Source organism: Sceloporus occidentalis, unplaced genomic scaffold (genome assembly GCF_023333645.1).
Source record: "Sceloporus occidentalis isolate IW3139 unplaced genomic scaffold, rSceOcc1.0.p SCAF_6, whole genome shotgun sequence".
NCBI lineage: Eukaryota > Metazoa > Chordata > Lepidosauria > Squamata > Phrynosomatidae > Sceloporus > Sceloporus occidentalis.
Genome location: NW_028316986.1, coordinates 13,350,683 through 13,373,963, shown reverse-complemented (window position 1 = coordinate 13,373,963; position 23,281 = coordinate 13,350,683). Strand labels below are relative to the sequence as shown.

Genomic DNA, 23,281 nt, shown 5'->3' with positions numbered 1-23,281 from the left:
CCCCCCTTTATCTTGTATTCTTCCAGTTTCAGGTGGTAGTGCCTTTTACCCTCCTTTTTATTTTAAAAAAAGATCGCAGGATCCCCAAAGATTACCAAACATTGTCTAACTAGCAACCTGCTGCCAAGATCATGGGGTTATCTTTCCTACCTGTGCTACCTCAGAAAGCTAGTGTGGTATGTGAAGTTGAAAGCTTTCGTGGCCGGCATCCATAGTTTTTTGTGGGTTTTTCGGGCTATGTGGCCATGTTCTAGAAGAGTTTCTTCCTGACGTTTTGCCTGCATCTGTGGCTGGCATCTTCAGAGAATGAAGATTCTCTGAAGATGCCAGCCACAGATGCTGGCGAAACGTCAGGAATAAACTCTTCTAGAACATGGTCACATAGCCTGAAAACCCCAAAAAGACCTAGTGTGGAATGCTTGTTACAGTCAGTACCGGTCAATTTTGTTAAAGAGACTCATCACGATAATCCCTATAGCAGCTTGCCTCAAAATGCAGGTGGCTGTCTTATTATTATTATTAAATTTTATTTATAAAGCATTGTAAATTGGCACAGTGCTGTACAAAATAATCAGCTTAATTAAAATAAAAAAATAAATAAAAACCTGCAGGCAGCGTACATTCTAGAAACAATAATTACAAATTAATACAATTTAAATTAAAGCAATAACTATAAAATAACATAGGTTAAAATGACAAAGGAACTGAGATTTATGCAATTGCAGGGAACGCTTCTCTAAAGAAAATTGCCTTCAGCGCAGCTTTAAAGCTGGTCAAGGAGATGATGGAACGAAATTGTGCGGGAAGGAGGTTCCAGAAATAGGGGATGGCCAGTAAGAAAGGGCAGATCTGAGCCACAGACGTGGACGTCCTTGGTTGTGACAGCAGTCCTTGACTACTGCTGTCTTTCCAGGTGTTTTGTAAAATGAATGGGTCATGTCCATTCAAGACCAAGCTACTCTGTTCAAATACTTTGGATCATATTATCATAATGCATTATTGCTGGGAAAATCTATTTTCCTTCCCGTTACTGTGGGGATTGCAGTTAAATTCAGAGGGAAGAAGAAAGTTCAAGGAGAGTGGCAAATCATTTCATAGTCCCAGCTATTTAAAAGTTCAAAAGCATCATGGTTTTGTGAAGTCAAAGACTTTCATGGCCAGCATCCATAGTTTTTTGTCGGTTTTTCGGGCTCTTATAGAACATGGCCACATAGCCCGACCCCCCCCCCCCCCCAAAATATAATAAAATAAAATAAAATCATGGTTTTAATTGTATTGCTCATTTAATATTGTGAGTTGCTTTGGGCTCTCTTCTGGGGAAAGAACATGATACAAATAAATAAATATCATCATCATCATCATCATCATCTCAGTGAGTCCTGGTGCCAGTACACTTATATCTGAGGACCCAAATTTAAGAATCACTGATTAAGCCTAACCACTGTCATAGGGTTTTTATGGGAATAATTATCTTACATTACCTCAAGATCCACAGAGGAATGGTACGATAAAAAATTCACAAATAAAGAGATGAAGTCTTACAAGTCATAAAATGCACACACTTGGACTGGATCAAAGCTTGGAAAGGTTACGTTTTAGACTATAACTCTCAGAGTTTTCAACCAGTAGCCATGCTGGCTGGGGAACCTATGAACAGTAGTCTGGAAGGGAACTTTTCAAACACTCGACTGAAATTTCAAGATTTTATTTATTTATTTTATTTTATTTTTTATTTAGGTATTTATATCCCGCCCTTCAGCCCTAATGGCTCTCAAGCAAGGTATGTGTTGTACCATCAAACTGTTTCACTCAGAAGAGAGTATTGAAAATATAAAGATAAGTAGATAAGTTACTACTCACCAGAAAACTAGCTTGCCAGGGATGCAATGCTATGTCTGTATGTGGATGCCCCTTTCCACAGCTGCTAAATACTGGGTACGCACAATAGATGTGCACATTGTTGGTGAGCATCAGGGCTATACAGCATGACCCCACAACTCCTTATCACTACTTTGTCAATGTATAAAGTAGTTTAAGTGAATGGCCAAACATTATTATCACCATCATCACCACTTCATATCTTACAGTTATCCTGATTTTGCAAGGGGAGTGCAATTCACTCTCTGCCAGTCATCCCACTTTTCCACTGTTTCTAACTTGTCCCTGTTTCTTCCTCTTCCTCCCCCTTTCCCCCTTTGTCTTACTTCAACTCTTGCAAACTGAATTCAAAATGCAAAAATAAATTGTCCTCTATTAATTTTGTGGGGTGGGGGCAGAATCTTAATAAATAATAATAAATTGTTTATTTATTAACTGCTTTTCCCAAGATCAAAGCGGTGTACAAGTGTCAGTAAAGACAGTCAGTAAAAACAGTACCACAATTCACATATTAAAAATACACATTAAAACAAATTAAATCCAAAAGCATAGTTAAAAACATACAGTAATAATGTTAAAATCATGTATATCAATACGTCAGAGTCAATAGGGGAAAGATAATCTTAGAAGGAATTGGGAGGGTAGGCTTGTAGGAAGAGGTGGGTTTTTTAATGCCTTTTTTAAGGCTTCTACTGTTCCACTAAGGCGGATCCCTTCAGGTAAGGCATTCCACAGAGAAGGCGCTACTGCCATAAAGGCCCTTTGTTGAGTAGTCGCCAGTCTCACCTTAGGGTGATTGAGTAACAGTTTTCCTGTAGTCCTGAGAGTGCGGATTATGCAGGGAGAGGCGTTCCCTCAAGTAACCTGGGCCCAAGCCATTTAGGGCTTTAAAGGTGATAACCAACACTTTGTACTGGGACCGGAAACGAATTGGCAGCCAGTAAAGATTTTAAAACAGGTGTTATATGGTCGGACCTCGCTGTCCCCGTGATTAACCTGGCTGCTGCATTTTGAATCAGTTGAAGTTTCTGAACCTGATACAAAGGTAGCCCCATGTAGAACGCATTGCAGAAATCCAAACGAGGTTACCAGTGCATGTACTACCTGTTCTAGGTCTCCTCGGTCCAGACAGGGACGTAGTTGGCGTATCAGCCGAAGCTGATACCAAGCACTCCTGGCCATCGCATCTACTTGAGATGATAAATGTAGGGATGGATCCAGGAGTACTCCCAAACTACGCACTTTGTCCTTTAGGGGAAGTTTAATCCCGTCAAGGACAGGATGACAAATTTCCCTGCCCGGACTTGGGGAACCTATCATGAGTACCTCTGTTTTCTCTGGATTCAATCTGAGTTTGTTTTTTCTCATCCAGCTCATTACTGCCCCCAGGCAGGCATCGAGAGGAGAGATGCCATCCTTAGTCTCTGTATCAGTCGGAGACATGGAGAGATAGATTTGGGTGTCATCAGCGTACTGATAACACCGTGCTCCATGGCTCCGGATGATCTCTCCCAGCGGCTTCATGTAAATGTAAAATAGCATGGGGGACAGAATGGCGCCCTGAGGGACACCCGATGTAAGCTCTCTTTTACGAGAGCAGCTGTCTCCCAACCTCACCATCTGGAACCTTCCTGAGAGATAGGACCGGAACCACTGGAGCACAGTGCCCCCGATACCCAATTCTCTCAGGCGTTCCAGATGTATACCATGGTCGATGGTATCGAAGGCCGCTGAGATGTCCAAGAGCACCAACAGTTATATCTCCTCTGTCGGTTGCCAGACGGAGGTCATCGATTAAGGCGACCATGGCAGTCTCAACTCCGTAGCTCGCTCTGAAGCCAGTTTGAAATGGGTCAAGATAATCGGTTTCATCCAAGACCGCCTGGAGCTGAAAAGCGACTGCCCTCTCAATCACCTTGCCCAAGAATGGCAATAGGGAGACCGGTCTATAATTACTCATAGATAGGGGATCAAGGGAAGGTTTCTTTAATAAAGGCCTTACAACTGCCTGTTTCAAAGATGTTGGAACAGTACCTTCCTGAAGAGATGTGTTTATTATCCGATAAAGAGCAGATGTTATAACATCTCCTCCCTGCACGGTCAACCAGGAAGGACAAGGGTCAAGAGGGCAAGTCGTCTTTTTCATGCATCCAGGGAGCTTGTCTATGTCCTCGGTACTCACAAACTCGAATTGATCCAGAATAACCTTGTTACCAGAGGCACTGGTTGCCTCTACTGAAGGTTCTGCTCGAAAACTGGCGTCAAGATCAGCCCTTATCTGAGAGACTTTGTCAGCAAAGAAGTTGTTAAAAGCATCACAGCAGGCAATAGTTGGTTCAAGCAAAGGGTTCTGGGTGGCCGGGGTTTGAGAATCTTGTCCTTCCCAGTAGGCTCAGGCAAAAGCAAACTATTGGAGACACCCCTAGCTTGTGTATTTCTCCTCCTTAGTATCTTTTGTAGTCCACCACACTCTGATGTTATTTGGCCACAAGTGTCCCAGTTTTCCTCTGTGAAACATTGGAGGGTTATCATGATTCTAAAATAAAATTTTAAAACCCTTAAAACGTCATCAGAAAAACCACTAAAATAACAGTGAAAGGATCTAAAACAATAACCCGTGAAGAATATTTTAAAAAGCTAGGCTACTGAGATACATGTTAGCACCTTCCCTGAACGCTTTTAGTGAATGTCACCAAATGACTTATCTCTCTAGAGAAAAGGAGGAGGAAAAAGACAGGGTGGGATGGAAGGAGATAGAATTCAAGAAACAAATAAATCTTAAGGAGATGGGTTTTTCCCCTGCTTATGGGCTTCAAAATATTTACACCATCTGGAATTAAGGCTTCAACCTCTCTGAATTGCTATGGAACTGGATGAAAAAACATATGATCTCATCTTCAGATCTCTGTACCAACCCATGAAATGTAACATAGAAATTGGAAACAAAATGAAGGCTTTTCAAATAAGAAAGATATGTGTTAAAAAAAAAAGTGGGGTGGAGGAATCCCCACCCTCCAACATCTTTTCCATCTATATGTGATTGATCATCCAGGCAGATCTTGGAACAGCCATCCAGTACAAAGCTGTCACCACATGACTCAGATATGAAGTGTTTGTGGTGTATCAGCGCATAGGAACATGGGGTTTATCACATGTCATCAGACTGCAACTCCCATCAGCTGTTGCCAGTATACCCAATGGTCAGGGTGATACAGGTTGCAGTTCAGTAACATAAGGAAGACCAATGTATTTCATGCATGAGTTTTGTAGACCAAGTCTATGAAAGCTTATGCTATAATGTCTTATGCACACTTAGTCCCAAAGGTGCTACAAGATCCCTTTGTATACTGATATGGAAGGGCATACATTCCATGTTCTGGCTGAATCCATGATGCCTGAATCAATGGATTTAAATTACAAGTATGGAGACTCTATCTAACCATTAGGAGGAGCTCCCCGGTGATATACAGTAGGCCCTTGTTATCTGCTGGCGTTTGATTCCAGAAACCCCTGTGGCTGTGGATAACCTTGTGGTCCTTCTAAATCTACAGTTCTATGATTCTGTGATTAGAATAGGCAACGGATAACTTTGTGTATGTGTTTATTTCAGACCACAGGGGTTTACTTCTGGAACAGCTTCTTATTTCAAGGTGCCTTCAAACATTTCCTCCTCTGCAATGCAAGCACTGAACAACAAAAGATGGCCTGGATAAATGCTCACTATGCACATAATAACCATTGGTTCTTATATGCATATTTTGTTGTTGTTCTGTGCCTTCAAGTCAGCTCGGCCTATGTTGACCCTATCCTAGGGCTCTCATAGCAAAATTTATCCAGAGGTGATTTGCCATTGCCTTCCTCTTAGGCTTAGATCAGGGATTGATTCCCTGCTTAGCCATGGAATTGAGACCCATTGGGTGACCTAGGGTGAGTCACACACTCTCAGCCCCAGAAAGCCTCATGATAGGTTCACCTTAAGGCTGCAATAAATCGGAATTGACTAGAAGGCACAAAACAACAACAGCAGTAGCAGCAACAGCAAGAGTGAAATAGTGTGACTTTCTCAGCATCACCCAGCAAGACTCCATGAATGAGTAGGGATTTGAATCATGGTCTCTTGGGAGTCTCAGCGCCACTACGCTATGATAGCTGATGTGCATATTAAGACACTGGAAATGGACATAAGAGTTCATTGAGGTGCATAAAGAGAAGATTACTTGTACTGGAACAGAGAAGGTTAAAGATCCCTTTGTGGCTGATGTAGGGACTTTGAGCTAGGCTAAGGTGGATGGTACCTCTGCTTAATTGATGGCCTATCTTAAGAACTTATTGATTACCATGGTCCAACAACTGATTTACACACAATGATATACACTTGTCCCTAAAAATCATCTACAGATCCCTAAAATTTCAGCAACACAGAGAAACAGGGAAAGAATCACTGTTTTTCAAAATAAATTCAAAATCTCAAACAAAACAAAAGGCTGTAGCAAACTGAATGGCGAATCCACATGCCTGAAGTTGGCTTTGCCAGGTTTAAGTATTCATTTAAACAACTGGCCCCTGCAGTTATGAGAGCAATTGGCATTTGATACACAGCTTAATATGCAGAGGGAAATTGGTACATATAGCAGTCCATGAAGGAAGAAAAGTATGGTTTGATTTCCTTCAGAGATAACAGAATAAGCTACAGGAAAAGAGATTCCACCTCAACATTAGGAAGAACTTTCTGACAGTAAGGGCTGTTCGACAGTGGAACAAACTCCCTCGGAGTGTGCTGGAGTCTCCTTCCTTAGAGGTCTTCAAACAGAGGCTGGATGGCCATCTGTCAGGGATGCTCTGATTGTGATTTCCTGCATGGCAGGGGGTTGGACTGGATGGCCCTTGCGGTCTCTTCCAACTCTATTAAATATTTGATTATAACTAGATTAACAGTCTACTTTAACTGATTTTCACCTATTGGATTTGTCATCTAAATACATTTGGATATAATCAGCTTATCTATGCTAGGATACCTGTTTTCCTAACTACTGTTTGATTGTTGTTTTTTATACCACTTAAGTTAATGATAAATGATTCAAACTTTAATCAGAACAGAGACTGCAGTCAAGAACCTAAGGCTAGGATTGGGAATGTTTAAAAACCTCCAAAGAAGGAGACTCCGCCACTCTCTGAAGGAGTGTGTTTGACTGTTGAACAGCTCTTACTTCCAGGATGTTCTTCCTAACGTTTAGATGGAATCTCATTTCCTATAGCTTGAATCTATTGCTCCATGTCCTAGATTCTGGAACAGCAGAAAACAAGCTTGATCCATCCCCAATAAGACACCCTTCAAATATTTAAATGTGGCTATAATGTCACCACTTAACTTTCTTTTCTCCAGCCTAAATATACCCAGCTCCCTAAGTCATAGGGAGCCATGTTTAACCATAGCCATGTTTAAATATTTGAAGGGATGTCTTCCTATTGAGGATGGACCAAGCTTGTTTCCAGACCCTTCACCATTTTGGTTGCCCTCCTCTGGACATGTTCCAGCTTGTCCACCTCCTTCTTGAATTGTGGTGCCCAGAACTGGACACAATATTCCAGATGAGGTCTGGCCAAAGCAGAACAGAGTGGTACTAATAACAACAAATGTTGGTCACCAAAATATACTGTGGATCTCTATAGGACTAGGCAAGATCTTTTTTAGGGTTGTCAGAGTAAAATCTGGAGATAGCTCCCGTAGCTTTAATGGTTGTGTACAAGAGGGAATTTCAGCAGGTGCAACAGGTATCAAGCAACATCGGCAGAAATTCCTTCTTTCTACACAACAGGAGTCTTCTCCAGTTTTCCACTCTGACAATCCTACTTTTTCTTACCTGAGGCACAATGGTAAATAGCAGCCCCTCCACCCAGGTGGGTAGTTATTAAAGGCCAGCCAAGTTGTTTTGGTGCACGAGGCAGAAAATCCCATTCTCTGGCAGTAAACATATTTTTATTTGCTACCCTTTCATAATACTTTCTGAGGTGGACAGTTCACTCTACCTATTAGGGCCTGCCTTGCATCTTTAGGCCTTGAAAAAAACCCATTAACTACTAAAAGTATAGACTCAACTAGGTATCTTTCCCACCAGTGCTTAATGTCTGTCATTGTAATTTTCCACAATACCTCAGGAGCAATATGGTATCAGGGCTACTACCCTCCAACACTTCACAGATGAACACTGGGACAGGTATGGCCAAGCAACATCAGAGGGTTCTCAAGATGGCAAAAAATTATGAGTGAGGAAGAACACACATGAAAGGAGAGGCTGCAGCAGTTTGGTTTTGGCTGAGTCTACAGAGGAGAGTGTCCTTTTCGCTCCTCCTCCTTGCTGGGATGAGTGCAAACAACTTTTGCATTTAATTTTAACTCACTTTGTATCTATGGCAATAAGTCAAGGGCAAAAGAGGAAAGTGGAAAGAGAGGAGAGAGAAACTGGGACAATTTAAAAGCAGCTGAAAAAGTGTGATGACTGAGGATTAATAGAGATTGTCCTTGTCAAATCAGGATAGTTGGAGGGTATGGGGTTATTGGGGAAAATGTAAAGGATGGCTGCTTGGTGTCAAACAGAGATGTATTAGTACTCCTGGATAAGCCTGTGCAATGTTTTTCACTATTATAGGGGCAGTTCCACCTGATGGCATGATAGCTGCATCTATACTACAAAATTAATACAGTTTGACAGCACTTCAACTCGGTCTCCCATGGATCAGTGCTAGGAAATCCTGGGATTAGTTGTTTGTGAGATACTTAGCCTTCTTACTTAGCTACAACAGTAACTAACTTGATACTTAGCTACAACAGTAACTAAACACTAAGGCTGACAATTTTTACACCATTGCAAAGCTTCCACAATCAGTAACACTATCCTCTCCTCCTCTACAAGTTTCATTTTTATTTGGGTGTAAATAATACACTGTGCTCAGCCTGTGGTTTTTTCAGTCTGATTACTTTTGTCTAGACTCTAGAGGGTTGTGAAACATGACTGCCAACCTAGGCAAAAGAAGTTCCAACAGGACTTCAGCAGTTACTAGAACTGAGCATGCTCAGTATATTTAATAGTATTAAAGTGGGGTGGTGGTGGTGGGGAAATATGTCAGGTTGTTTAGTTCCTGCACCACTCCCTCCAACATTTTGCAGACAAAGACACATGGGGCCAAGCAGTATCAGTGTGGTTAAGATGGCAAAAGTTATGAACAAATGAAATATACGAGCCAGGAAAGGCTGCAGCAGTTTGCTTTTGTTGAGTCTACAGGGAAGAGCAAGATTCTGCCTCTTCCTGTCCTCTCCCACAACTTAATTCATTGAGTTAAAACTACTTTTGCATTGGGAACTCAATTTGCAGAAACTGAACTAAGCTGAAGACAGAGCAGGAGGAGGTAAAAGAAACTGGGGCATTGAAAAGCAGCTGAAAAACTGGGATGAGAGAGGATTAATCGGATCTGTCCTTGCCAAATTGGGACAGTTGGAGCCTGGAGGGTATGCCCTGATTGAATCTCAATCGATTCTAATATTATGTCAACCAAAGTAGTCATTTTCCCTCTTAACCCAACTCTTCAAATTACTTTTGACAGGAGGGGTGTTGTCAGGAAACATATAGCTGCCCTTACCCATGTGTTTCCTGAAGTTACCCTCTCCTCTTTCTTAAATTTAACAGTCTGTTGGTTCAAGCATTTTGGCCTGGGCCACTGCTGAGCCCAATGGAGCTGGGAAGTGGAAACCAAGGGAGGAGGAAAGCCGCTTACGTTTCTCTGGCCGGGGTTGCCAACCACAGATGCAATATATAGGAAGTGCAAGAAGCCACCCTATAATCTTCGCTAAATGTTCGTCAGAGACCACATAGGATTTTCCCACCAGGAAAAGAATGAGGAGAAAAGTCTGTTCTTGGAACGGAAGGAAGCTGAGAGTAGAACTGGCATTTTGCTAAGTAGGCACCTGCTAGGGTCAGAGGCTCTTTTACACTTCATATTTAAAAGATTATGATTCCTCTTTAATTGCTGTGGTTCCAGCTTATGAAATTGTAGATTTGCAGTTTAGGAAAGAGTATTTTTTTTTAAATTCTAAAATGTGTGTGGCCAATCAACGTGAGAGCATGGTCAAAATGGCAAAGGTTATTGATGAGGAATAACTGACAAGTTAGGAGAGGCTGCAGCAGTTTGCTTTTGCCTGAACCTACTGAGAAGGGCAAGATTTCACCCCTCTTCTCTCCAGTTAACAGAGTGCAAACTACTTTTGCACCTTGAACACAAGTTTGCACCAACTGAAGTAAGCTGAGAACAAAGGGGGAAAGAAGAAAGAGTGTACCATAGGTGGCAAACATTAGCTGTAATTTGTAAAGAGATATTTTGTAGCATCTTTGAGACCAACTGAAAGAAAGAGGTTGGCAGCATGAGCTTTCATAGACTTTAACTCTACTTCCTCAGATGCATTTGGACAGTTACACTTGGTGTAAGATGTGAAATGGCTCCAGTAAGGTACTGATGAAGCTAAGACTCCAATCTTTCATTTCTAGAAGTATGCGCTAAGGTTCCGGTCCTTCCTATCAGCCCAATAAAAATTATTATTATTATTGTTATTGTTGTTATTATTATTTGTATTCCCCTTAAACTTGAGGAATCCAAGTGGATTACAGCAGTAAAACAAAATACAGTTAAAACAGAAATGCATTAAAAATTCCAAGATCCCCATCCCTTCCCCCTGTCATAAAAACATAAACACTAACAAGAAATTAAACCAAGAAGAAAGGTTAAAAAAACCTATTAGTGTTCAATAAAAATTAAAATGAAATAAATTTTTTCCAAGTGGAGTCCAGGTAGAGTAAAAGATAAAGATGGAGGATAATGGGAAAGAAAAAAAAAAAAAAGGGGGGGGGGGAGGCAGGTCAACAAAGATGTTCTAGTCTGGAAAGACATGCAGGAAGAGATCCATCTTAATAGCCTTCTTAAAGGCTTCCAAGGTGGTAATCTGATGGATCTCATCAGGCAGGCTGTTCCAGAGCCTAGGAGGGGCTGCTGAAAAGGATCGCTGGGTCACTGCAGAAAGTCTAGTCCTCTTCGGTGGAGGCAGATTCTTTCCAGCGGAGCAGAGAGTGCGGGGAGGATGATATGGGAGAGGTACTCCCACAAGAAATTAGGACCAAGCCATGTAGGGCTTTAAAGGTTAAAACCAACAGTTTGTATCTTGCCCGGAAACTAATAGGCAGCCAGTGAAGGGATTTTAAAACTGGTGAGATATGGGCCAATCTAGGTGTGCCAGTAACCAGTCCGAGAGGTAGCATCAGAACCACTGCAAAGCAGAGCCTCCAATTCCCAACTCTCTCAGGCGTTCCAGAAGGATACCATGGTCAATGGTATTGAAGGCTGCTGAGAGGTCCAAGAGCACCAGCAGGGTCACATTTTCCCTGTCTGTGTATTAATTTTGTAACTTTGTAAACTGGACTTCTTGACTCCACTGAGTGTCAGCTGTCACCGGTCAATAAGGACAGAATCACAAGCAATGCCTGTCACTCAGTGTTATTATGCAATGAGTTGGAGCTGACTGGGTGAATAGTTGAACGGTATTAAGCTCATGAAGGAGGAAGATAACACAAAAGTTCTGAGCTGCAATGCAAGTTTCACACTGCCATCACTGAATGATGAACGTGCATGTGTGAACACAAACATAAAGAGGGTGGAAAGATCTGGTTTTTAACTGTAGAGCATTAGTGTTGTAGAGTGGTTAAGAGTGACTTGCAAACCAGGAAGTCCCAAATTCAAACTGCACCTCAGGCATTAAGCCGCTAGAAGACAGAGGTAACATGGTTTACACCAAATGCATCCGAGAAAGTAGGCTCAAGTCTATGGAAGCTCATGCTGTCCACTTATGTCTTTCAGTTAGTCTCAAAGGTGCTGCAAAATCCCTATGCATAATAGTTACACCAGGTTTGATTATTTGGTTATCTAGGCCTGGGATGCAAGTCATTCACCCCAGATGTTGATGAACTACATTACTGAGCAGCCTTAGCTAAGATAGCCAATGGTAAGGAACACTGGGAGCTGCAGTTCAGTAACACCTGGAAGGTCGCATGATCCCTATGTTTATCTAGAAGGCCATACTATCTCCTCTGAGTAGTAGTAGTTCTTGGCCCTTTTTGCATGGGCCAAATAAAATGTCTTCTGCATTCTCTTAGTGGGAAGTCTAAATGATGCAGGGCCCAATCCCTGAGTCTGGTGTGAACAGTCTGGACAATGTCCAGCCCATTCAGCACCAAACTCAAGTTATACCCCTCTTAAAACAGATTTTTAAAACTCCTGGTTTGCTCTGGATCTTCCTGGAAGATCTGGAGCCCTCAGCTCTGATGCCAAGTGGCTGTTTGAAATGCACTCTGCTGTGCCACCTGGTATTGCCACCATTGCCACATGTCATTTGTTCTGTAGTTAGAAGAGGGCACCCAGCCAAGACTGGGCACCTCATCCTGATCTCGAAAGTGACCAATTTGCCACCTCAATGGCTGCTTTGGGTGGCACAGTAGGATGTATGGGCAAGCAGCCATCCAACATCAGAACGGAGGGGTGAGGTAATGGCAGTAGGAGGTCGGGTCATCTCTGAGGCCAGACTACTCCAGATTGCCCCCCAAGTATTCTAGCCAGTGCAAACAGCACCCTTACTCCCCCCCCCCCATTGTCTGCTTTATTTGTGAATTCGACAAAATGTAAGCACATGAAAAGTACTTTGCAGCACCAGACCAAGGTGAATAAAGTCCAGCATATCTGTATATCTTATTCCAGCTCCAGAAAAGCAAATCCCCATAGGTATATAAAGTATCTCCTTAGCTGACACATCTTCTGATTCCAATGCAAAGGTTTATTTATTCAGACATCTCCAGTGCCAGGCTGAACACCTCTAGTTCTTACAGTGCTGTAAGGAGCAGCCAAATTCTCTTCTTCCACTTGGGTGGCAGAATGTATTTAGGGCAAAGGTGTAAATAAAGCTGATACAAATTGCGAACATGTTTCTTAGCCTACAAAATACACAATCCTATTTTAGCAACAGCCTAAAAGCAGATTGGGGTTGGGGAGAAAGAAACACTTAGAGAAGCTATGAAGTACTTGGTCATCTGTAGAATATTCTTACTCACCAAAGGCGAATCAGCAGGTGGCTAATTACAAACAGATATAGGACCAGGAGCATATCTGCACTACACCACTATAAGCACACTGATGCCACTTTAACTGCCATAGTCCCATCTATGGAATTCTAGAAAGTGTAGTTTGTACTTAGAATTCCTTACTAAAGAGCATTATTGACCTTCCCTGGACACTAGAGCTCTCTAGAAGAGAATTCTAAGTGCTTCATCAAACTATAAACCTCAAGATTCTGTAGGATGCAGCCAAGTTGGCTAATGTAGTATCAAACTACTATAATAGTGCAGTCTAGAATCAAGTAATGTTTGCAAGATAGATGTGGGTTTGCTGTAGTCCAAATAAGGGGCGGGCACTTTGTGCCTCTCCAGATGGTTGTGGAGCAAAACCTCCATCAGCCCTAGCCAGCATAGCCAATGGTGGTTGGTAATGGGAGTTCCAATCCAACAAGGGGCAAAAATTGCTCACCCTTGGACTGGATTCTGGATGCACCATAGTGCTGGTGCTTACAGTTTTATGGTTACCAATAGAAGGTAACTATCAAAGCATTCTCTGAAGATGCCAGCCACAGATGCTGGCGAAACGTCAGGAAAAACTTTTCTGGAACATGGCCACATAGCCCGAAAAACCCACAAAAAACTATGGATGCCGGCCATGAAAGCCTTCAACTTTACATTAGCTATCAAGTCTTTCCCCAAGGCTTGAGATAGAAAGTTACACAAACCAATACCTTTTGCTGGCCGTATTCGGAATGATATAGGACAGAGGTGGAAACCTGTGGCCCTAATAGTGAATGTACCCTTCTGTTTTATGCCTTCAGAGAGATGGAACCACAGAAAGAGGCAGATATAGGGTGGCAGAAAGACAATCAGTTGTATAGTTATGTTGTTATAGTTGTGTACCTTCAAATAGTTTCCAACTGAAGATGACCCTATGGAAACCCTATAATGAGATTTTCTGAGGCTGAGAGCCTGTGACTTGACCATGGTCACCTAGGAGTTTATCACACAGGGGCTGATTTCGACATTAAGGAGAGATTAAAGTGCATTTAAAGCATCCCGCAAATGAAGTGGAAATGGCGAGTAATTGCACAAATGATTATCACACGCAGTTGTGCAAATAAAGTGACATTGGAAATGCATTGTCGCCAAAATCCTGCAAGTAAAAAGATGCACATTAATGTTTCTTTGCGACCACTTTAATGGTGGGTTTTGTGCGACATCGTGTGAAATTGTTTTGTTTCCATAGCTGAGCAGGGATTGAAACCCTGACCTCCAGAGTCATCGTCTAATGCTCAAACCACTACACTGTGTTGGCTCACTGTATAGCTATGGGGTGTGTGCGCAAAATGAGGGCATTGCTTCTCCAAATAATAAATCTGCCCCCCCCCCCCCATGAAATTTTGCTTCAGTCCCCAGATTTCTAGCCTTGTAGTAACTTGACACTTCAGCTGAGCATTGAGAAATGCAGTTGAGGCATCCAAAGAAAGGGGCAGAGAAAATTACCCAGGGAATGCAAACGCAGTAAACGTAAGCATTCCAGGTGTGAACGATTTTCAGTGTTTCATTTTCTGCTATGCCAGAAATCTGAAGAGGAGGGGGAAGAATACTTATTTTGGGGTACAATATCATGTTGTCCCTCTCCCTACAGCTAACTCCCTGCACACATCCCTGTAATGTGGCAAATCACAAAAATGTTTGGCTTCATTCCTGGCTACCACTGGTAGGTTTGAGTCTCCCAGAAGGGGAAAGAATAGTAAAAAAAGCTTCCTCATCTTGGATGTGAGAGCTGATCAGCAATTTGATTTTTTTTACAGGTGGGTTAATGAAGCTGCATTACACTAAACAGGACCATTGCCCCATGTAGGAAGGCAATGGTCCTATTGTACTTACTGTGATCTGCAGCATCTCTCAGTATCTCATTCGAGATGCCAGAGATTGGAGTGGGAATCTTTGCACAAAATCCCTGGGCTGCATCCCTGCCCGCTGAGTTAAATCTTCTCTGGAGTTTATCGTACAAAGGAGACTGGGAGTTTATCCCATGAATATCCAGGAAAAATCTCGTAATTACGTGAAACCATTTCACACGACGTTGCACAAAACCCGCCATGAAAGTGGTCACAAAGAAGCATTAAAGCACATCTTTTTACTTTCAAGATTTCAGCGACAATGTATTTCTGATATCACTTCATTGGCGTAATTGCGTGTGATAATCATCCCTTTATTTATGGGATGCTTTAAATGTGCTTTAATCTCTCTTTAATGCTGAAATGAGCCACAGTGTGATAAACCCCTAAGAGAGAGTCAGAGTTCAGTGGCCGAACATTTGTTTTGCATTTAGCATCCTGGGACCAGGCATTTGGCATTTCAAGTAGAAAAGAACCGGGTAGCAGGAGATGGAATAGTAGGATTAGACAGTAAGCCACAAAAAGATCCCTATGGCTATGGGTTTGAATTCTAGGCTGTCACAGTTAACTGTTCAGTACCAGGCAGGCAGCATGAGGCTGCAATCCTATGCAGACCTTCTTGGGAGTAAGGCCCATTGAACACAGCAGCTAGAAGCAGCCCCTAAGAAAAAAAGCCATCCACTCCCCCAGCTTCTGTCTCTCTGCCCCTAGAAGGGCGTGTCCACACAACAGAATTACAGCACTTTGGCCATGAGAGCCAGCATGGTTTGAGCCTTGGGCTAGGACTCTGGAGACTAGGGTTCAAATCCCAGCTCGGCCATGGAAGCCCAAGTCACACTCTCTCCTCCAAATATCAAACCTCACAATTCTCTCTGCAGCCCAACGACAAATCCCAGAATCCAAACTTCAAATTGCACCATGATTCCTGTAGCCCTTGCCCCAAACAACAAATCCCAGAATATAAATCCCATAATTCCCTCTGCAGCCCTTGCCCCCAAACTACAAACATCAGAATCCAAACGTCAAAGTCCAGAAGGATCTCTGCAGCCCTTGCCCCAAACTACAAACATCAGAATCCAAACTGCAAACATAAAAATTCTCTCTGTAGCCCTTGCCACAAACTACAAATCCCAGAATCCAAACCTCAAATTCAAAAATTCTACCTGCAGCTCTCGCCCCAAACTACAAACCTCAGAATCTAAACTTCAAAGCCCACAATGATTCCTTCAGCCCTTGCTCCTAAACTACAAATCCCAGAACCTAAATGTCAAAGCTCATCATTACCTCTGAGCTTTTGCCCCCAAACTACAAATCCCAGAATCCAAACTTCAAGCCCCAAAATTTCTCTGCAGCCCTTGCTCCCAAACTACAAATCCCAGAACTGCACAGAATGGAGCCAAGGCCCTTAGAGTGTGGGATGGCTCTGCTACAACTGGGCAGAGTGGAAACACTGTAGACCTAATTCCTTCCTTTCTTATTTCTCTCTCTCTCCTTTCCCCCTTCTTTTCTCTGCCATCAGGCAACTGTTCCCCGCCAAACTTTTATTCTTTTTGAACTTGGCTCAGACTTGGTCCTCCATCTCATTATTAATATTAATATTAATAATAAATTAATTTGCGACCTGGAGAGAGAAGAAGAACAAGAAGGCTTTGGGTAGACTCTCAACAATGCAGTTTGAGACAATTTGAGCTGCCAGGGCTCCTTCTCTACAGAACCCTGGGATCTGTAGTTTGGTGAGGCACCGACCTTGTCCAAACTACAGATCCCAGGATCCTCCTAGGATGCTGCCAGAGCCCTGAAAAGTTGGGATCAAAATTGCATTATTTCTCCAGGACAGGGGCACCCTCATTGCCAACTCTTTCCTTTCCTTCCCACGCTCCTGTGGCTGGATCTGCGCTGCAGAGATAACGCGATTCGATACCGCGTTAAGTGGCAGTGTGAATGCACCTGGGATCCCTGATCCCATTCAGGAGAGATCCTTTATTGACAAGATCCCTTCCTCCTTCCCCAACAGCTCTCCAAAGCGAGCCTCCAAAGGCCACCTTTCCCCCTTTCCTCCTCTAGATCCTGACAAGAAGGCTGCGCATGATTCGAACTCAGGACCCGTCTCACCTGCGAGGCTGCGGCGCGGCTCTTGGGCGGCCAGGGAAAGGCGAAGCAGGCGTCTCTTGTGCGATGGGAGGCAAGGCAGAGAGAAAGGGAGGAAAGAAGGAAAGAAGAGATGAAAGAAAAGAGAGAGAGAGAGAAAGAGAGAGATGGAGCCTCCTCTCTCCTCCTCCTCCTGCAAAGCTGCTCTCCTTCTCTCAGCCTCAGGTTGCCTCCCTCGATCCGCAGAGAGAGAGAGAGAGAGAGAGAGAGAGAGAGAGGTCCCACCCACCATTCAGCAAGGTTTGGGACACACTTTTAGAACACACACACAACAACAACAACCCACAACCTTCCCAGCTCCTGGGTCTGCTGCATCCGTTGCATGCCCCCTACCGACCGACCTTCCCCTGGCGCTTAACCCGTCAGAGGCTGCAGGAAACAAACACCGGGGCTGCCTCTGCACTGCATTAGACGACTCATCATCATCATCATCATCATCATCATCATCATCATCATCATCATCATCATCATCATCATCATCATCATCATCATCCCACTTTCCTCCCAAAATGGGGACCACAAGCTGTTGACCCCGCTTTAATTGTCCTGGCTCCATGAGATGGAAATCTGGGATCTGTAGTTTGGGGAGCTATTGGGCCTTCTCTGTGAGCGCTCTGGGCCACAACTAGCTAACATTATTATTGTTGTTGTTGTTGTTGTTGTTGTTTGTACCCCACTTTTCTCCCAAAATTGAGACCCCAAGCTATTGACCCCGCTTTAACTGCCATGGCTTCAGGCAATGGAAATCTGGAATTGTAGTTTTGTGAGCTACTGGGCCTTCTCTGAAAGAGCTCTGGGGCCACAACTAACTACTACTGCTGCTGCTGCTACTGCTACAACTACTCCTCCTACTACTATTTATTTGTACCCAGCCTTTCTCCTGGTATAGGGACGCAAGGCAGTTAACAAAATTTAAAACAATACCAAGTAAAACAGTAAAGCTCAGGATTCCATTGCAGCCCTGGTAGTTTAAAGCTGTGTCAAAATGCAGCCACAGAGAGTAGGGCGGGAGGGTAAAAGCAGACACTGAGGGTTCATCTACATTGTAGAAATAATGCAGTTTGACACCACTTTAAGTGGTGGTGTTCCATCCTATGGGATCTTGGGATCTGTAGTTTTTGCAAGGTCTTTAGCCTTCTCTGCCTGACTGTGGCTGCCTCACTAAACTACAAATCCCAGGATAATAATAATAAAGATTTATTTAATAATAATAATAAAGATTTATTTCTAGCCCGCCCAATCACGAATAATCCGGGCGGGTAACAACAATAAAATACATCACATTACAATAGAGTTAAAAAATCAAACCTTAGACCTACCCCCCCATTCCCAGTACTAAAACAGAATTAAACAGTAATAGTATAAAAACATTAAAAACATTAAAAAAACATTAAACAACCAAAAATAGGCAGAAACATAGGCGGGGAAGAATAGATAGGTGAGGGGACAAATATCTCTATATCTGGGGAGATAAATCCCAGGATGCCATAAGGTGGAGCCATGGCTGTACTTCACTATAGCTAAAGTTCAGATGAGCAGGCCAGGTTGTGAAGAGACGCCCTGGGTAATCTAATTGAATCCACTGCCAAGGGAGGAAATCTGCAGGAACTCTGCTGGTACCACTCATCTTCACCAAAGGCTGCATCTCCACTGCAGAAATAATGCAGTTGGATACCTCTTTAACTTGCCATGGCTCCATCCCATAGCATCCTGGGGTTTGTAGTTCATTGTGACACCAAAGCTCTCTGACAGGGATGACTAAACATCTGTAAGCTCTATATGATGGATTTTGCCATGGATATGAGAAACAATTTCATTTCCGATTCCTCATATTTGAACTCATATCTGCAGTAGTTTTTGCCAGGCAGGGCCTTCAGGGAAGGGAAAGATTCAGTCACTCCTGTCCTCTCCCTGTTGCTGAGCTAGCTGAGTGCAAACTTGTTTTTCACTTTGAAAATCTGCAGCAATTGTGGCAGGCTGAGAACAAAAGTGGAAGTGGAAGGAGGAAGAGAGAGAAGGTGGGACAATTTAAAAGCAGCGGAAAAGTGGGATGGCAGAGGATTAATCAGAACTGTTTTTGCCATATTGGGATAGTTGAAAGGTATGACAGTTTTACCACTCCATGCCTCTACTGTGCAAATAATGTTTATACAGTATTAAATAATGCAAATAATAGTCTACTGTGCAAATAACGTTTTCCTCCCCGTCTTTGACCACCTGTCTGTGACTGCTTTTGGTGCACACTGGGGCTTGGAACAAATGAGGTATCTTCTGGCTGGCCATAACCTCTAGTAGTCAAAGCAATTCTCCTTGTCTCCCTGAGCATGGCCTCTGAGTACATACTTTGCTCAGAGTGTATCTGTATTGAGTAAGGAGGAGAGATGGGTAACTCCCTTCCCTATAAATTGACCTCCTCTAAGCAAATGTCAGAAGCACAGCATATATATATTTGATATCTTGTTTCAGGTTGTGAAGCCTTAGCTCAGGACATTGCCAGCTTGTTGAATCTCTGCTTATTAATGATCTGAGAAGAAATTCTGACGTTTTGCGAAAGAAATTTAATGCTAAGTTCTCGGCTAGAGAGCATCACTCACACACTACACAGGAGTTAGTTAAGATATGAGGAATCCTAAATGAATCGTTTATCACATCCACTGTGAAATCCATCATATGGAGCTTGGTTGAAACCAAAGCAGTGAACACACAACAGAGGAGTCTAAAAAGCCTCATAGAGTATTGATTGTTGCATCGCCTTTGTACCTGGCAGGACAGCAAGCTTTGAGATGATAGAGATTTCGGTTCCTACCCAAACAAGGCTTCTATGTAATCCTAAAGAATAATAATAATAATAATAATAATAATAATAATAATTATTATTATTATTATTATTATTATTATTTGTATCCCGTTTTTCCCCCAGAACTGGGACTCACAGCAACATTAAAAATAATACAATTAAAAACATTAGAAGGGTTCTATCTAACCCTACAGTTCATCACACACACAAAAGGCCAAATTCAAAATAACTTGTGAATCTCAGAATCAAAATTCTACATTTTTGTGCATATTAAGTGGAAGATCTTTTAAAAGCTATCTATTTTGGCTTCTGTTGATCTGCTTTCCCAGATTTGTTTTTATTCAGTGTTATTTGCTGTCAAGTCAGCTTTGGTACTAGGAATGAGAGGCTTCTACTAACAGCCCTGCTAAAGTTTTGTAAACTAAGGGCTGAGGCTTCCTTAGAATCATAGAATTATAGTTTATCACACTGGGGCTAATTGTAGCATTAAAGAGAGATTAAAGCTCATTTAAAGCATCTCACAAATAAAGCAAAAATGGTGAGTAATTGCATGAATGATTATCACACACAATTGCATAAATAAAGTGATATTGGAAATCCCAAAAGTAAAAAGATGCTTCTTTGTGACCACTTGGTGGGTTTTGTGCAATGTGATGTGAAATCATTTTGCGTAATTATGCAATTTCCCCAAGATATTTACTCTCGATCTCCATCGTGTGACAAACTAGACCCCAAGGGTGATCCAGTCCAACCCTATGCCGCATAGGAACACATAGGCAAAGCACCCCAACAGATAGCCATCCAGCCTCTGTTCAAAAACCTCCAAAGGAGGAGAATCCTTCTTACACTGTATTCTCAGAATAATAATGATAATAATAAAATAATTTTTTTATTTGTATCCCACCTCTATCAAAGATAATCGAGGCGGCTTACATGACGCAGTGTATTCCATTGCCAAACAACTCTTACCATCAGGAAGTCCTTTGTAATATTTAGGTGGAATCGCTTTTCCTGTACTTTGAATCCATGGCTCTGTGTCCTAGTCTCTAGAATAGCAGGATACAAGTTTGCTCCATCCTCAGTATGACACCCCTACGAATGCTGTATATACTCATGCATAAGCCTAGAAATTTTAGTCAAAAGATTGAACAAAAAAAACCTGAGTTGACTTATGCACGGGTCAGTATAACTACTAAACCTTGCCTCTTATCTAAAAAGGAACCATCCCCTGGTGAAAGGCAAGTGTATAATCTGTCTCTACTCTCGCATCCATCCAGCCTTTAGGGTGGGCAGAAACAGTTATGCCTGCTGGCATTTGCTTCATCCTTTAGATCCTTTGTTACATGTCCCTACGTTTTACCCTCGACTTATCCATGGGTCAAATCAAAATCCATAATTTTGGCCTCTGCTCTCGACTTATATATGTGGTCGACTTATAGAGTATATACATATTTAAACAGGGCTTTCATATTACCTCCTATCAATCTCTTATCCAGGTTAAACATGCCCAGCTCCCTAAGTCTTTCCTCATAAGGTATGGTTTCCAGACCCTTCACCATTTTGGTTGCCCTTTCCAGACACGCTCCAGCTTCTCACCATACTTTTTGAATTGTACCCAGAACTGGATGCAGTATTCCAAGTGGGGTCTGACCAAAGCAGAATGGAGTGGTACTATTACTTCCCTTGATCTAGAGACACTACAGTACTGACTTAGTCCATTTGACTTATGGTGACCCTATGGATGAGAGACCCCCAAGTCACCCTATTGTTAATAGCCTTGCTGAGGTCTTGCAGATTCAGGGCTGTGGCTTCCTTGGTTGAGTCTATCTATGTGTAATGTGGTCCTCCTCTTTTCCTACAGCCTTCTACCTTACCATACTGAGTCATGCCTTCTTGCAATATGGCCAAAGTATTACATTCTCAGTTTAATCATCTTGACTTATAGGGGAAATTCAGGCTTGATTTGCTCTAGGACCCATTTATTTGTTTTTTTAACAGCCAACAGTATTTATAGAATTCTTCTCCAGCACCACATCTCAAATGAGTTTATTTTCTCCTTATCAGCTTTCTTCTCTGTCCAGCTTTCACAACCATGTATAGAAATGGGAAATATTATAGCATGGACTATCCTGACTTTAATATGTAGTGATGTACCATATTTTCTGGCGTATAAGATGACTGGGCGTATAAGACGACCCCCAACTTTTCCAGTTAAAATATAGAGTTTGGGATATACTCGCTGTATAAGACTACCCCTCTTCCAACGCACATCAAATAAATTTTTTTTAAAAATCAGATTTGATTTCAATATGGTAATTTTAATTCAAATGTTTATGACATGCAGGAACTTAGCATGAAACCTTGTTGTATACAAAGCCTGCTTGGACTGGTCATCTCTCCCTGCCTGCCCAGCCCTCCCTGTCTCCAAGACTATCAGAGTGGTAGCTGCTTTCATATGATCGCCGCATACGGTGGGGATGTGTCCGTGGCCGTTTTTGAGCTCCCCCCACCATATGCGGGGACCACAGATTCTCCAGTCTGGCTCGGAAGTTTCAGCACCTGCCCTATAAGATGACACCCAGCGTATAAGACGAACCCCAACTTTTGAGAAGACTTTCCTGGGTTAAAAAGTAGTCTTATACGCCAGAAAATACAGTATTTTTACACTTCAGGATCTTGTCTAGTTCCTGCATAGGGGCCTTCCAAGGCTTAGTCTTTTTTTGATTTCTTGACTGGAGAGGTCATTCTGATTAATGACTGAATCAAGGTATGAAAATCTTGAACTATTTCAATGTCTTTATCCTCTGCTTTAAAGTCATGTGAATAATCTGTAGTCATTATTTTTGTTTTCTTAATGTTCAGCTGTAAACCTGCATTTGCACTTTCTCCCTTGACTTTCTTCAGTAATCCATCCAAGTAATCCATTGGTATTTTCTGCTAGTAGTAAGGTGTCATTTGGATATCTTAAATTGTTGATGTTCCTTCCTCCAGTTTTCACACCTCCTTCCTCTGAGTCTAATCCTGTTTTATATACAGGAAGAGAAAATGCAGCTGACCTCCTTGCAAATTTAAAACTATTCCATTTTTCCATATTCTGTCCTGACAGCAGTCTCTTGCTCTGAGTGTAGTTTATGCTTCAGCATAATCAAATGTAGTAAGACACCCAGTTCTTTAAGAGCAATACATAGTATTTCATGATCTATACAATCAAAGATGTTGCTATAATTGGCAAAGAACAGTCTAATTTTCTTCTAAAATTCTTTGGTATGCTTCATTACCCTAGAGGACAGGATCAGAATTCGAAATGATCTTAATAGATTAGAAGGCTGGGCCAAACCCAACAATGAACTTCAATAAGGAGAAATGTAAGGTGCTGTGCTTAGGCAGAAAAAGAAATGAAATGCATA

The 23,281-nt window shown here is 42.3% G+C and overlaps 1 protein-coding gene across 1 annotated transcript in view; it reads right to left on the bottom strand.

Annotated features, from left to right (window-relative positions):
- EFEMP1 (EGF-like fibulin extracellular matrix protein 1) overlaps nt 1-17,199 on the bottom strand; it is a 93,571-nt gene extending 76,372 nt beyond the window's left edge. Inside the window, exon 1 of the mRNA XM_089528873.1 lies at nt 17,042-17,199. The gene's annotated coding sequence lies outside the window, so the exon portion shown is untranslated. The remainder of the gene's footprint in view (nt 1-17,041) is intronic.
- Between the last annotated feature and the right edge of the window lie 6,082 nt (nt 17,200-23,281).